We start from the raw sequence: 13,113 nt of genomic DNA, 5'->3' as shown, positions 1-13,113 counted from the left end.
GATGCTGTTTTATTAATTATTGTGATGGTAATATGAAGTACTTTATTTTTTACTGCAGATATTATTCCTTGTGGGGATATGTTAATGGTTCTAACAGAATGTTATAGGTTTTGTTACAGATGTGTGTACACAGTAAACAATACAATATTAGTAAAAAAAAAATAGGAAAGAAATGGAGAGAATTTGTGGGTTCTCTGCAGTATTTTTTTTTTTTTACTGTAGTTTTCATTCCCATTTGGGTGGAATGAAATATTTTTCCATCATTGTTTAATTTATATATTTATTTATTTATATATTTTTTTTAGATTTATTTTTTTGGCATTTTTGCCTTTATTATGATAGGACAGTGGAGTAGACAGGAAAGCAAAGTGGGGACCGGATAGATGTTTATGGAATATAATTTTGGTAAATCTAGAATATGGTTATTGTGGTTTAATTTACATTGGAATTTCTTTAAACATGGGTGTCTAATATTTTTGACAATAAAATGTTCATATTTAGCTTAACCTAATCATTGGTGTTAATTTGAACCTTATCATATATATATGACAATAATATTATAACATTATTACTTTATAAAATAGCGTACTTAACAAATCATGTGCATTGAAATAATTAGAAATGTCCTTTCTTCATATATATTCCATATTAATATTTAAATATACAATGAAACCACTGCATTTCTTAAGCATTATATGTTAGTGGCATGTTCTGTAATATTTGAAATGTTACTCATTAATAAAAAAATATAGCATAAACATAGTCATACACATTATCAATTCAATTGTTATTCATTTTAACATGGTATGTTTTTTTTTATCATTTATTTATTTTAATGCTCTTTTTATTTTTTTATTTTTTTCTGCGCATAACGTCAACAAACGACGAATTGGGGGGGGGGGGGGGGGGCGAGCGTTCCGGAAACGTGCTCCACCAATCCTGTCGCAGCATTCGTGTCACGTGATCTTCGAAAATCAGCCTGACCCACGAAATTTGAAATGTGGAAACAGAGTCGCTAGTGCGTGTTATTTATTGTGAACATCAACACTATACGATTTATAAATAGAACCCGAGAGCTCTGTCTAACAAACAGTGAGTATTTGTGGTCGTATTAAATGTTTGTATAATCTGTTTTTTAAGATCAAATACGTATATGAGTCCATGAGTAAACCGTATGAATACATGATGGCTCCACGACCTTGTATAAATGTATATGTGTTTTGTTATTAGACGTAAAAATTGCTCTCTTTTTGAGTTCCCTTAGTTTTTATGATCAGAGTATTTTAAAATCTAAATTTTGGTTAAATGTACTTTTGATGTCTCAAACGCTGTTAGTAATCAAAAAGGGGAAACACATTAACAAGCAGTGGTACCAATGTTAGCAGGACTTTGGCCTCCATTTGTTTTCCAGGCTGAAGATGGCATCTCTCTCTCACAGTGGTAATTATTTTATTTTATCTAATCACAATATGTCTAAACTTACATTACAAAAATTACAGCAGTGGTACCATTGTACAGTGATTCTAGCAGATTGTAATACCATGGTTAATCATGGTAAAAACACTAGCCATGTCCAAATCACCAACAACAGTATTTGTAACTGTGTAAAAGTGTACTGTAACAACACACAGATAATGATTTCTTTGTATTTATTAGTTAATTATTTTTATTTGTTTTTTTTACTTCTAGATTTTGTTTCACTGGCTGAGGAGAAATTTGACTTTTAATTAACAAAAGCTGAAATAAAATATAAATACACCTGAAAGGTTTGTATTAAATGTTCAATATGTTCAAGGCAGTGTTGTTATTGTTGACTTAACCTATTAAAAATATTTTTTGTTGATTAATGAAAGCTGAAATAAAATATAAATATTGATGAGAACCTAAACTTAAAACTCGAAAATTAAACTGAACAGAAAACATAAAATGATTATTTAAAATATATATATATATATATATTTTTATATTATTAACAGATTTAATTTGGTATATGATGAATCAGATTTAATTTGGTTAAATGGTTTGGTTTGGAATTAACTAGTGCGTGATTAAATTATGAAAAGAATATATATATGAATATTATATAAATATATATAGATATATAGAATATTATCATTATTTTATTTATTTATTTTTATTTTTTTTATTTATTTATTTTTTTATTTTTTTGCTCATTATTCCTGCATTAAACAATATGAATTATAATGTTGATTTAATATTTTATGATGATAAATATCATGTGGAAATGTTCCCTCATAGCTCCAAAGGAGATTACGATGCTGAGGATGAGGTTTTCATTGGTCCAATCAGTCATAAAGAGAAATGCATTTCCCATGGAGTGGAGATTCATGTGAAGGACAGTATAAGCAGCGGCCCGTCTCTTGGAGAAGAAGAGCCCAGCTGGAGTCCGCTCACAGGAGAGAAGAGTTGATGAAATCTGCAAAGAAGCTCAGCCTTGCTCGCCAGCCACCTCGAGCAAACACGGTGACAACAGATTCTGTAGCTGAAGCGTCGTTTCCTCAAGCCAAGCCATAGAGACTGAGACATTTGAGGCAGGAGGGACACCACATCCAAACTGAACATGTTTAGCAAGCCAGCTGATGTTCTGAGTCCCATCAAAAGAGAAACCTTTCTTGTGCAGGACAGTCCAATGAAGCAGCTTCCACCTGCCATTCAGAAGCGTATGCTGAAGTCTTACGGGGCGGCTGGGTTTTGGCAAACCACGCTCATGCACATCAGTGCCAGTCAGGGCCTGCTGTGACACGAGCCTAAGATGGCAACTAGAGGCAAACGCCACTTGTGGACTAGTAGTGGGGTGTTACCCAGCAAACCCACAGCACAAGGAAACTCACGACTTTCCTCCAGCACCAAAATGCCACCGGCGACTAAATCTAGACTTCCTCCTCCCAGCAAAGTATGAGCACTTCCCTCTATTTATTAAGATTGTTAGTGTTTAACATTAAGATTTACTTTGGGTGGATCGATGAACACCACAGGGTAATTTTGGGCTAAAGCGCAGTCCCAGCAGTAGAAACACAAGTAGAGCTGGTTCTTCTGAAGACCTTCTCTCTGATAACACCAGTGTTGCTTCTGATGTCAGTGACTCTTCCTTTAACAGCAGTTTGCCAGGAAGAAGCAGCATTCCTGCCCGGAACAAGGTAAAAGGAGCTGCCACTGTTGTATCTTATTTTCTTTAAAAACGGATGAGTGATTATTACAATGATAACTGTTGATAATACAAAAACAAAAAAAAAAAGCATGAATGTTGTGAATATACTCAATACTCCAATTAAAAGAATACAAAATTTCCCTTAATATATGTTAAAAGTCCATTTCCAAGTCTTGTGATGGCAAAGCAGAATTTTTAGCATCCTTACTCCAGTCTTTTTAGTGTCCTCACATTGACTTTTCAGAAATCATTCTGCTGCTCAAGAACACATTCTTACTTATTAATGTTGTGCAACCAGTTTACAAATTTTGCTAAAACTACTGTGATACGCTTTGATTATTACGTAGTTTCAAAAGAACAACGTCTAATTTGAAAAACAGATTTTTTTTGTAACATTATAAATGTTTTTCTATCCGTTTTGATCAATTTAATACATCCTTGTTGAATAAAATTAATTAATTTTTTAAAACAAATGACTGACCCCAAACTTTCAAACTGCTGTGTAGGTTGTTATTACAATGTACAAAGTAGACTGAATGTTTTGTCATTTAGTACCAAAATAAGAGGATGTATGACATGGTTGATATTACAGATAAACTTCTTTTAATGTATTTAAACATTTTTCTATCTCATTTAGACAGAATTGCGAGCTCCAGCTGCTCTTAAAGCTCCCTCCCTTCAGAACTCGAGAGTTGTAGACAGGAGAAGAAACACTTCATCCTCTTCCTCATCTGTGTCCAGCATCAATTCTAGTCTAACTATCTCTCCAGGAAGTAAAGGTGACCCTTACCTTTATCATCAAATAACACTTAATAATTTAATAGCCTTGAAATTTTAATCTTTAACCAATTTCAAAATGAATACGCATTTTTTTATACTGTACCTTATAATGTTGTGATGCCTAAATCCACATTTAAAAGTATTTGTTTTGTGTATTTAATTAATTAATTAATTTTAGATTTCAGTTTTTATTAATATTGGCTATTATTAATTGTTTACAAGACTATAAGCATGTATTTAAAAAGTAAAAGGTGTTGATTTTGATTTCATTTTGACTTTAAAATGCAAGCGATGTACCTGAAAGATTGTTGGGTATCTACTGCCATCTGCTGGTTAAGTTAACATATCTCAACTCCTCCTCCGCCAGCAACCAAGCACACTTCCTGACCGTCAACTCCAGACACTACACAGCATCGGTGCTCGTTCACACAAGCAGCGTTCATGAGCAGGTTGCCAAGTTCTAGCCGCAACTCCTCTGTTGTTACCGAAAGAAACCGCAGAGCCCGCCCCGTCGAGCAGACAGGGCCTCCATCTCTACACAAGGGGGGAGGAGGGGCGTTTCTGAACGTCCTTCCCAGACCTGTTTAAAGCTACACCCATTAAAAAAAGATCAGATCCATTAACACCTTCACAGCTTCATGACCCCAGCAAAAAAATACAGGTGAAAGGACCCGCCTCTTACATCCAGCATCTCCTGCAATCTGAATGCTAAGATGGGAAGTGCTCTTAGAGGAAACCCCAAACTCAAGGTCCCAGTGGTGCCAACACCCACAAACTACCTAAAAGGAGTTCGCAAATCAGAGGGTGAGAAAAAACATTGTTATGTTAATAGGATTGTAGGAATGAATCTCACTAAAACTTGTCTAAGAAAAAATTATAAATGTTTAGCATAATGGGAAATGAAGGCCTAAGATTTTTTTTGCTTTGATTTTTTTCATCATGGTAGACATTGTTTTCTACAAATTATCTTTATCATATGGAAAAAATATATAAATTCAGGGAAAATATTACTATATAATATTATATTATATTATTATAAATACTATATAAACATTAAATGTGTGTGTGGTATAGATATATTATATATATATATAATATATATATATTATATAACAAAGAAAAATAAATTTTACAATTAATAATTTAATAATTTTAAAACCCTCTATAAGATTTCTTATTATTTTACTTGTGTAGTTATAGCATACAGTCTTTATATTACATGAATACTTAATTTTTACTATACATATAAGCACAATATTTGTTTTTGATATTTCTATATTTAGCATAATTATGTTAAAAAAAACTAAAAAAATATAATTTAAATATTCTATCATGGTAGTATTTTTTGCAACACCTTATTATTACTCTTATTTAAATGCCTGTTCAGTAATGCAAAAAAAAACTAAAACTGAAAATTGTAAATATGTTTTTTTTGAAAATCTGAACTGGTCCTACAATCGAGGAATACGTTTTTAAAAGCTGAAGTTTATTTTATTTTATTTTAATTTTGGGGTGAAAGGTGACTTAAACATGTTGTTGTGGAGATTTAAACCAGGACATTACTGTATTATTAAGCCATCGTAACTTCTGTTGATTTTATAGTTTCCTCCTCAGGCCTGAACTCCCTCGTATCATGAAGCCAAAGAGATTATTGACTGCATGCAGTGTGGATAGGTAATATTGTAATATATTCTCTTAACTTTTCATTTCTTTTGAAGGATTCTCTTAACTTTGACACATGTCTTTGCAGTATTCCTGATCATCTAGTCGGTCCTCCAGTGGGGCTCCTGACGCCCTCAGCTATGGGCAGTAAACTGCGGAGACCCTCGGCTCTTCCCACTCCAGTCCACCGCCCGGATCTCTGGCATCCCTGCACTCACACCCAGAGTGTGACACCCGATCTGGAGTAAACCTTCCCCAGGTCACAGAGCATCTCGGTCGACCACCACCAAACAAGCCCACTGCATTCAAGTTGTCATTTTGCCCCTAAAACTAATTCTTTATGAGTTTTTAAGGAACTTATATGGTGCAACATATTATATCCATTATTCTACAGCTTATCACAGTCTCTTTATATGTATAAATCTAAGTCGAAACTTTAATTGTACATGCCCTGAAAACATGAAAAGACAGTGAGAACAGGAAGATAAGCAATTTCAGTGTCCAATGAGAGACCTGTCCCTCCAGCCTGACCTCCAGCCCTGCTCCCTTGGTCTTGAATATGGGTACGATGTGTAGCCTGATGAACCTCCTCACTGTGATCCAGCATCTTGTGGAGAATCCTCCCCCCCCCCCCCCCTGTAGCAGACTAGGTGATCCAGAGACCTTTGAAAGGGTCGATCAATCCCCCAAATCTTCCATAGCACTAGTTGAACACCCAAAAACACCCTGCCAGAAACACAGATGAAACAAACGGAAGTTAAAGAGGTCAATAAACTCTAGTTGTGACGGTGATTTTCAATGACTGTGTTGCGGAAGAGAAATGTCAATTGTAAGGCTGAAACTGTACTTGCAACTGCCCAGTTTTGCGCTTGTGGTCCCCTTCCGTCACCTGCACCCGTACTGTAGCAGCCTGACAGAGAAAGATGCTAAGTTGGTCTTCCTTCCAATCTCCCCCAGACCTGATCAACCTCCTCTGGAAAGCCCATGGGGAGCGGACAGGTTAGACAAAATATTTTATATATATATGTAAACACTACCATTCAAAAGTTTGGGGTCAAAAAGATTTTAATGTTTTTAAAAAAGTCTCTTATGCTCACCAAGGCTGTATTTATTTGATCAAAAATCAGCAAAAACAATAATATTGTAAATTATTTTGCAATTTGCCAATTTAAAATTATTTTTATTTTTATTTATATATCATATGAGCCTTCAGAAATCCTTCTAATATGCTGCATTTCCTTGTTATTAACAATATTGAACAGTTGTGCTGCTTTATGTTTTTCTGGAACCTTAGATGATAGTAGTTTAAAAAACAGCATTTATTTGAAAGAAATATGTTACTTAGATAATTAGAAATGGCTCTTTAATCAGTTTAATGTGTCCTTGTTGAATAAAGGTAGTAATATCTTTTTTTTATTTTGAACTGTAATGTGCATACTCCTATTTCTTCATTTAAGTACTTATACTGTTTATTTAAATTGGTTGTAATTATTGATTTCTTTTTCCTGTAGTTAATTGACCTGAGGTTCACCTCTTATAAAGTGGAGTCCAGAGGACAAGAACAAAAATGCGGAGAATGCGGCTCCACTGATCGACTTGTCTTTTTAGAGGACCTGCAAAATTTACTGTGAAACTGTGACAAGAAAAAATAATCAACTGGAGCATTTCATACTGTTGAAAATTACTTTAAAGAGGGAGCATGGATGCTGCTGCTGTGCTTTATTAGCCTTTGTGCTTTTATTTGTGTTGTCTGTCCTTAATGATTGTAATTATGGTGATTTGCAGTATTTTAAAAATGAAATGTGTTGTATTTCTCCCAAAACGTACAAATAAATGTTACATTTACAACATCAGGCAATACTTCCTTTTTTTTGGGTAATATTTCAAAAAATATATCGCACACGAGCCTCCTCCTATACAGTAGAGGTCGCTGTGCATTTACTGTTGTCAGACTTGGCATCTGAAATATAGAAGAAGACGCCCATAGAGCGGCATGATCGTTGCGCAAATTCGATGTTTACTTGGACAAACTAAATTAAAAATGTACTTTTTCTTGATAATTTACCTTAATATATTTGTGCATCTCAACTTGTGATTTAAAAATGTCAACGCTTGTCTTGGACAATGGTGCGTACTTCGCTAAAATCGGTACAGTCATGAGAAAGTCAGGTAAGGAGGTCATATAAATATACATACACTTATTGTTCAAAATGATTTTATGGTCGTTATATTGAGCTAAATATATATATATATATATAATTTTTTTAGTTTATTTTATTTTTTATTTTATTTCTCCCATTAGCGTTATCCCAAATTGCCAATTCCGTTCGAAGACCTCCAGGCTGAAAACATTCACTGCAAATCAGCTGGATGAAATCAAAGACCCGTCTGGACTCTTCTTCATCCTTCCTTTTCAAAAGGTATGACCTCGATATGAATTATTATAAACTTTACTGCATGCTATATAAAGCGACTTGTGTCTTACTTCCTCTCTTTTGCATCTGTCTGTCAGGGTCATCTGTAAACATGGGATGTGCAGCGCAAAGTCTGGTATCATCTGTTTGAAAAGATATGTTTTAAGGTACGTGATGAGTACAAACTTATCACGTTTTATGCATGTACCGTAGAATTATTGAGTCGGTTTGCAGGTGACTTTGCTGGATACCAACCATTGTGATAACAACCGTACTTCAACGTCACTCAATTCCAGATACCATGAATGAATTTTATTTGAAGAGTATCATTTCCGTCCAGCACTCCGAATTAATGGTAAGTTAGTGTACTAGGTTTCTGTAATGTTTATTCTATGAATCTGATGTCATTTCATCAACTCAGCTGGATCTTTTGAGTGCTCATCGATACTCCTGAGAACAACTTCTGAGCTGTTGTTGGCATTGTGGTGGACAGCGTCTTCTCTGCACGCACTGTCCTTATTGCGGGGAAGAAAGATGAAAGAGGTCATTTGCATGTGAGCTTGCTAATTAGCCTAATATAATTCCTGTAAAGTTCTATAAGCGCTGAAGATATTTTTATTAATCTCCTTGCGCTTCCTAGGATAAATGTTGGAGGAAAGCTGCTCTCCAACCATCCTGAAGGAGATCATTTCATACAGGTAGGCTTTGCTCCATTTAAGTAATATATTCCTTTGTCAGTTCTTCCTTACAGCAGATTTCTCCTTGAGCTTGTGACAATTTTGTCTTAAAGGCAGCTGCATGTGATGGATGAGACTTATGTGATCAATCAGGTCAAGGAAGATGTGTGTTATGTGTCACAAGATTTCTACAAGGACATGGAGATTGCACAGTAAGTTTGCATCAACTGGACTGTTGTGCATATATACATATACACCCACAAGCACACAAAAATAAATACTTCTATTCAGCAAGGATGCATGAAACTGATCAAAAAAAGACCCTTTAGAATTTTACAAAACACATTTCTATTTCAAATAAATGCCTGTTCTTTTGAAACTTTCTGTCCATCAAAGTCTTCTGAAAAAATGTTTAGCGGTTTCCAGTAAAATACTAAGCAGCACTGTTGTACTGTTTTAAACACTATATTAAGAAATGTTTCTTGAGCAGCATATCAGAATGATTTCACATGAATAAATTACATTTTTAAAATATATTTTCAAAAAACACTTATTTTAAATTGTAATAATATTTCACAATATTATTGTTTTACTGTGTTTTTGTATCAAATAAATGCAGCCTTGGTGAAAAAAAAGTAGTATGGTATATATATATATATATTATATATATATATATATATATATATATATAGATATATAATATACATATATATATACAATCTATATATACATATACATAATTTTTTTAAGGTTTTTATATATATAAAAATTTCACCAAGGCTGGCATTTATATTAAAAAAAAATAAATAAACATAAAAATTTATATATTGAACATTATATATAGTATATATATATATTATATATATATATATATATATATATATATATAGTACTATAGATATATAAAAGTTTTATTTATTTTTTATATGCAAAAATCTTTTTAGATGGTGTATAGTATATCTTCATTCTGGTGATTTCACAGATTGAAAAGGGAGATACTACAGTTATGAGAGCTATGTGCCTGCCAGATTTCAGCTCTATCAAAACGGGATTTTGCAAGTAAGAATGTTTAGTGTATAACAGTTCGATAAGGCTGCGGCCCTTATTCTTGTGAGTCTCAGCAATTAAAGTGCATTGCTGAAAATGGCATACTATGAAAAATTGAAACACAGTACGTTGCTTTTTTTTTGTTTTTTTTTTACTGTATCCAGCAATTTTTTATTCTTTATGTGCTGTCAAACTAGAGCGTGATATGAATTAAAACTGGCGATATAAAACTTGGGAGCCGATTTTGGGCGGCTCCCAAAGGCGAGGTTTGCAGTGCCAGAGGTGCTCTTTCACACACCCCCCTCGGACATTGGCATTCATGAGAATGGGCATACCTGAGCTTTTGTCAACTCCATTAATTAACAACATGCCGGAAGGGTAGGTTGCATCTCAATTAGATGTATGCGTGGTTTCAAATGTTAAGATAACATTAAAAAGTATGCTAATCTAGCTCCTCTTTTTTATTTCCAGAGATGCACCCCCCTTCTCCACAGAACATTGTCTTACAGGGCCAAAAGGCGGGGCAACGCCTTGTTTCCCCCCTTTGGATACAGAGATCGTGTTTACAAAGCCTCCCGGGCACTTGCTCCTGTAGAATTATCAAGGTTTCTGTCGTTCTGCCACAGAGTATGTTCGAAGGTATCCGAAAGAATGTTTACACCCCCCCCCCCCTCTATTTTTTAACTATGTAGACTGAATATTCTGTCCCTTTCTTCCCATTCTGCTATTTGTTATCCCATGGGAAGGAGGAACGCGGTTGGCCTGATCAACCCTGACTTTTGAGAGATGGTGGTCACACGAGAGGATTAATGAGGAAAATGGACATTATGTTGTGCGAGTGAGAAGTTTGATATTTATGCATATGAAGTGTCTGTCATCTTGTAACAGAAAAAAAATTGAACACTGCACATGTTTTTGTATGAAAACTACGGAGCTGTACATTGTCGTACTAGATAGTTACACTCAATATTCCTCAAGTCACACAGCCTTTTGCCTTTAAATGTAATAGTTTGGTTGTTTGCCCCCTCTTTTTAAAGAACTTTGTGTATATAGGTAAAGTTATGTGAACTTTAGAAATAAAAGTACTTTTTTTTTTTTTACTGAATCCATTAATTAAATGATAAATATATGTTTAAGTTAAATACTTGACCAGCCGACATAGTTTTATATTTTGATCTTTGCTCATGAATATGAGGCAACGTGGGTTGCGCGCGGTAATCGTCCTCTTGCACTCAAAATAAAAACGCGGCGGGAAACCGCTTCAGAAACGCGCTGCGAGTTCAAACCAACTCTTCAAACATTCTTGTTCGTTTTGTCTGCTTTATAAATGGATTACCAGTATTTTATAATAATTTCTTTTAACATACTTGCAGCGTAATCACATACAGTAGTGGAAGTTATTACATTCTGGATAGTTTTCCTCACACACTCGTCAGGTAAGGTACATATGATTCTGTGGAGAATTTATAAAGTAACGTTAGCTCTTTTGCGAATAAAAATCGTTTTATATAACATGGTTATGGTTTAAATAGTTTTATTCAAATACAGTTTTGTCATTCTTCTGAACAATTTATTTAATTTGATTTACACGTTGGAGTTTGTATTTTGCTGCTTCTAATATGTAAATATACAAGACTACAGCAAAATATAGGTTACTCGTCATACCGCGAGACTATGGCAGCTTCCAGGAGGAAACAGAACAAGAAGACCAAACACAAGCCGACTCCACAGACCCTGAAAAACCTTTGACTTCGACACTCTGGATGAAAAAAAGGAAGTGGATCTTGACGAGGATACGAGAGATTGGTGTGCCTGTGAATTAGTTCATACCCGTTTACGAAAAAGACTAATTGGTGGTCCATAATCAAGTGATGGCAAGTAGAGGTTTTAACATGATATTTAACTTAGGTATTTCAAGGCAATTAGAAATATGTGAATTTATTAACAGGCTACTAAAAAGAGATGTAATGATATTGAAGATTATATTGAAATTATAAGTTTGTAATATAAGTATGTAATTTGCAATTTTATATAATTTCATCATAATATGTGTATATATACATATAACAAGTGATGTAGCTGTGAAGCTTGTTTGTATGTTGTTCTCATATTGTTACATTACATATTAGAAACTCTAATCATTGACAAACCTGACCAAGAAAAGATCTGCAGATACATTTTGTTGATGATTGACCTTAATGCAGGTGTGGTAAGTACTGAGGTATATAATACACCTGGGCAAAGTTACGAAGCCCTTTCTCTGAAACGATAAAATGTTTGTTGTTCCTTTATTCCCGGGAATCGAAGGTGTAGATTATAAACTATGCTGGGAAGTGATTTAGGTGGTAACGTGAAGCTAATTCCGTGAGTGGTTCAATGCATAAACAAATCTAGATCTAGCTGAAATAAAAGTCCCTAAATGTTGTGCCTTAATTAATCCTCACTGCTACTTGGTGTAAATAATGTTGTGCATGATTACTTAAAAAATACACGGGTACCCCTTTAAGCGGGAACCTACTCAGCTAATAACGCAGTGCAAACTAAAAGGAAACTGGCTTTGTAAACGGTATTCCGACACAATAAAACTTCCCTAAAAGAGCTAGCACTCAAAAGGTCTGGAGCAAATGTGGGAAACGCCCAGCAGAATTCAGAGGTGGATGAAGCACTTTTATGGGAAAAAGACTCGTTCTTCTTTGATTCACTTACCTGCTTTGATGTTGCAAAAACATAAATGTTTTTGTATTTTTTGCAGGCAAAAGCTGACACACGAGTATTCGCAGCAAAGTTCTCCTCTGTGCTTCAGCAGCAGTGGAGACCGTATGTTCAGAGAATTCTGAGGAGCAGGGAGGAGAAACTGAATGTAAGTGCATATAAAAATGATAGCCAGAGAACAAGTTGTAAAAGGTTGAAACATGTCATTTCGGGGCACGGCATCCACACTAAGGGAAAGGAAATGTTATGAGGATTAAGGGTCTCGTGAAATATAGTAATGCAACTTTTCTGTATATCTAGCAGCCATTTAGAGACGATTTTGAACGTAAGCGGTCTCATCACACTTTGCCTGCCTATTGAACTTCCTAATTTCTGTTTTCACAGATATTTTTGTTTCGCCAGCAGCAGCAGAAATCGCTCTTACCTTGCAGGCGAGTGTCCTGTGCAAAACCAGAAAATGAAAAACTCAAAGACCTGTATGATGCATTTTGTCAAGGTCACAGATGCCGTCAATCACTTTAAGTGAAATTGAAATTGAATCTTTTTTTTTTCATCATTTGGCTGACCGAGTGAGGTCTTTAATTTGTGTGCAGAACATGGAGGAGATGGAGCTGAAAAAAGCCATGAAGCACTTCCTGGAGGGCACCCAGAT

General features: G+C 34.7%; 1 protein-coding gene, 2 long non-coding RNA genes and 1 pseudogene across 3 annotated transcripts in view; all 4 read left to right on the top strand.

Annotated features, from left to right (window-relative positions):
- Positions 1-13,113, top strand: part of LOC109060816 (microtubule-associated protein 1A-like) — a 131,909-nt gene that overhangs the window by 37,731 nt on the left and 81,065 nt on the right.
- Positions 1,051-1,723, top strand: LOC122135592. Its single transcript, XR_006153608.1, has 3 exons — positions 1,051-1,092; positions 1,386-1,440; positions 1,690-1,723. It is a non-coding gene; the product is annotated as an uncharacterized LOC122135592 (long non-coding RNA).
- On the top strand, positions 4,579-5,835 carry LOC122135591. Its single transcript, XR_006153607.1, has 3 exons — positions 4,579-4,753; positions 5,552-5,623; positions 5,700-5,835. It is a non-coding gene; the product is annotated as an uncharacterized LOC122135591 (long non-coding RNA).
- Positions 7,670-10,559, top strand: LOC122135587 (annotated as a pseudogene).

This window comes from Cyprinus carpio, chromosome A25, assembly GCF_018340385.1.
Source record: "Cyprinus carpio isolate SPL01 chromosome A25, ASM1834038v1, whole genome shotgun sequence".
Classification (NCBI taxonomy): Eukaryota; Metazoa; Chordata; class Actinopteri; order Cypriniformes; family Cyprinidae; genus Cyprinus; species Cyprinus carpio.
The sequence above is the reverse complement of the archived record's forward strand: the minus strand, read 5'-3'. Positions and strand labels throughout refer to the sequence as shown.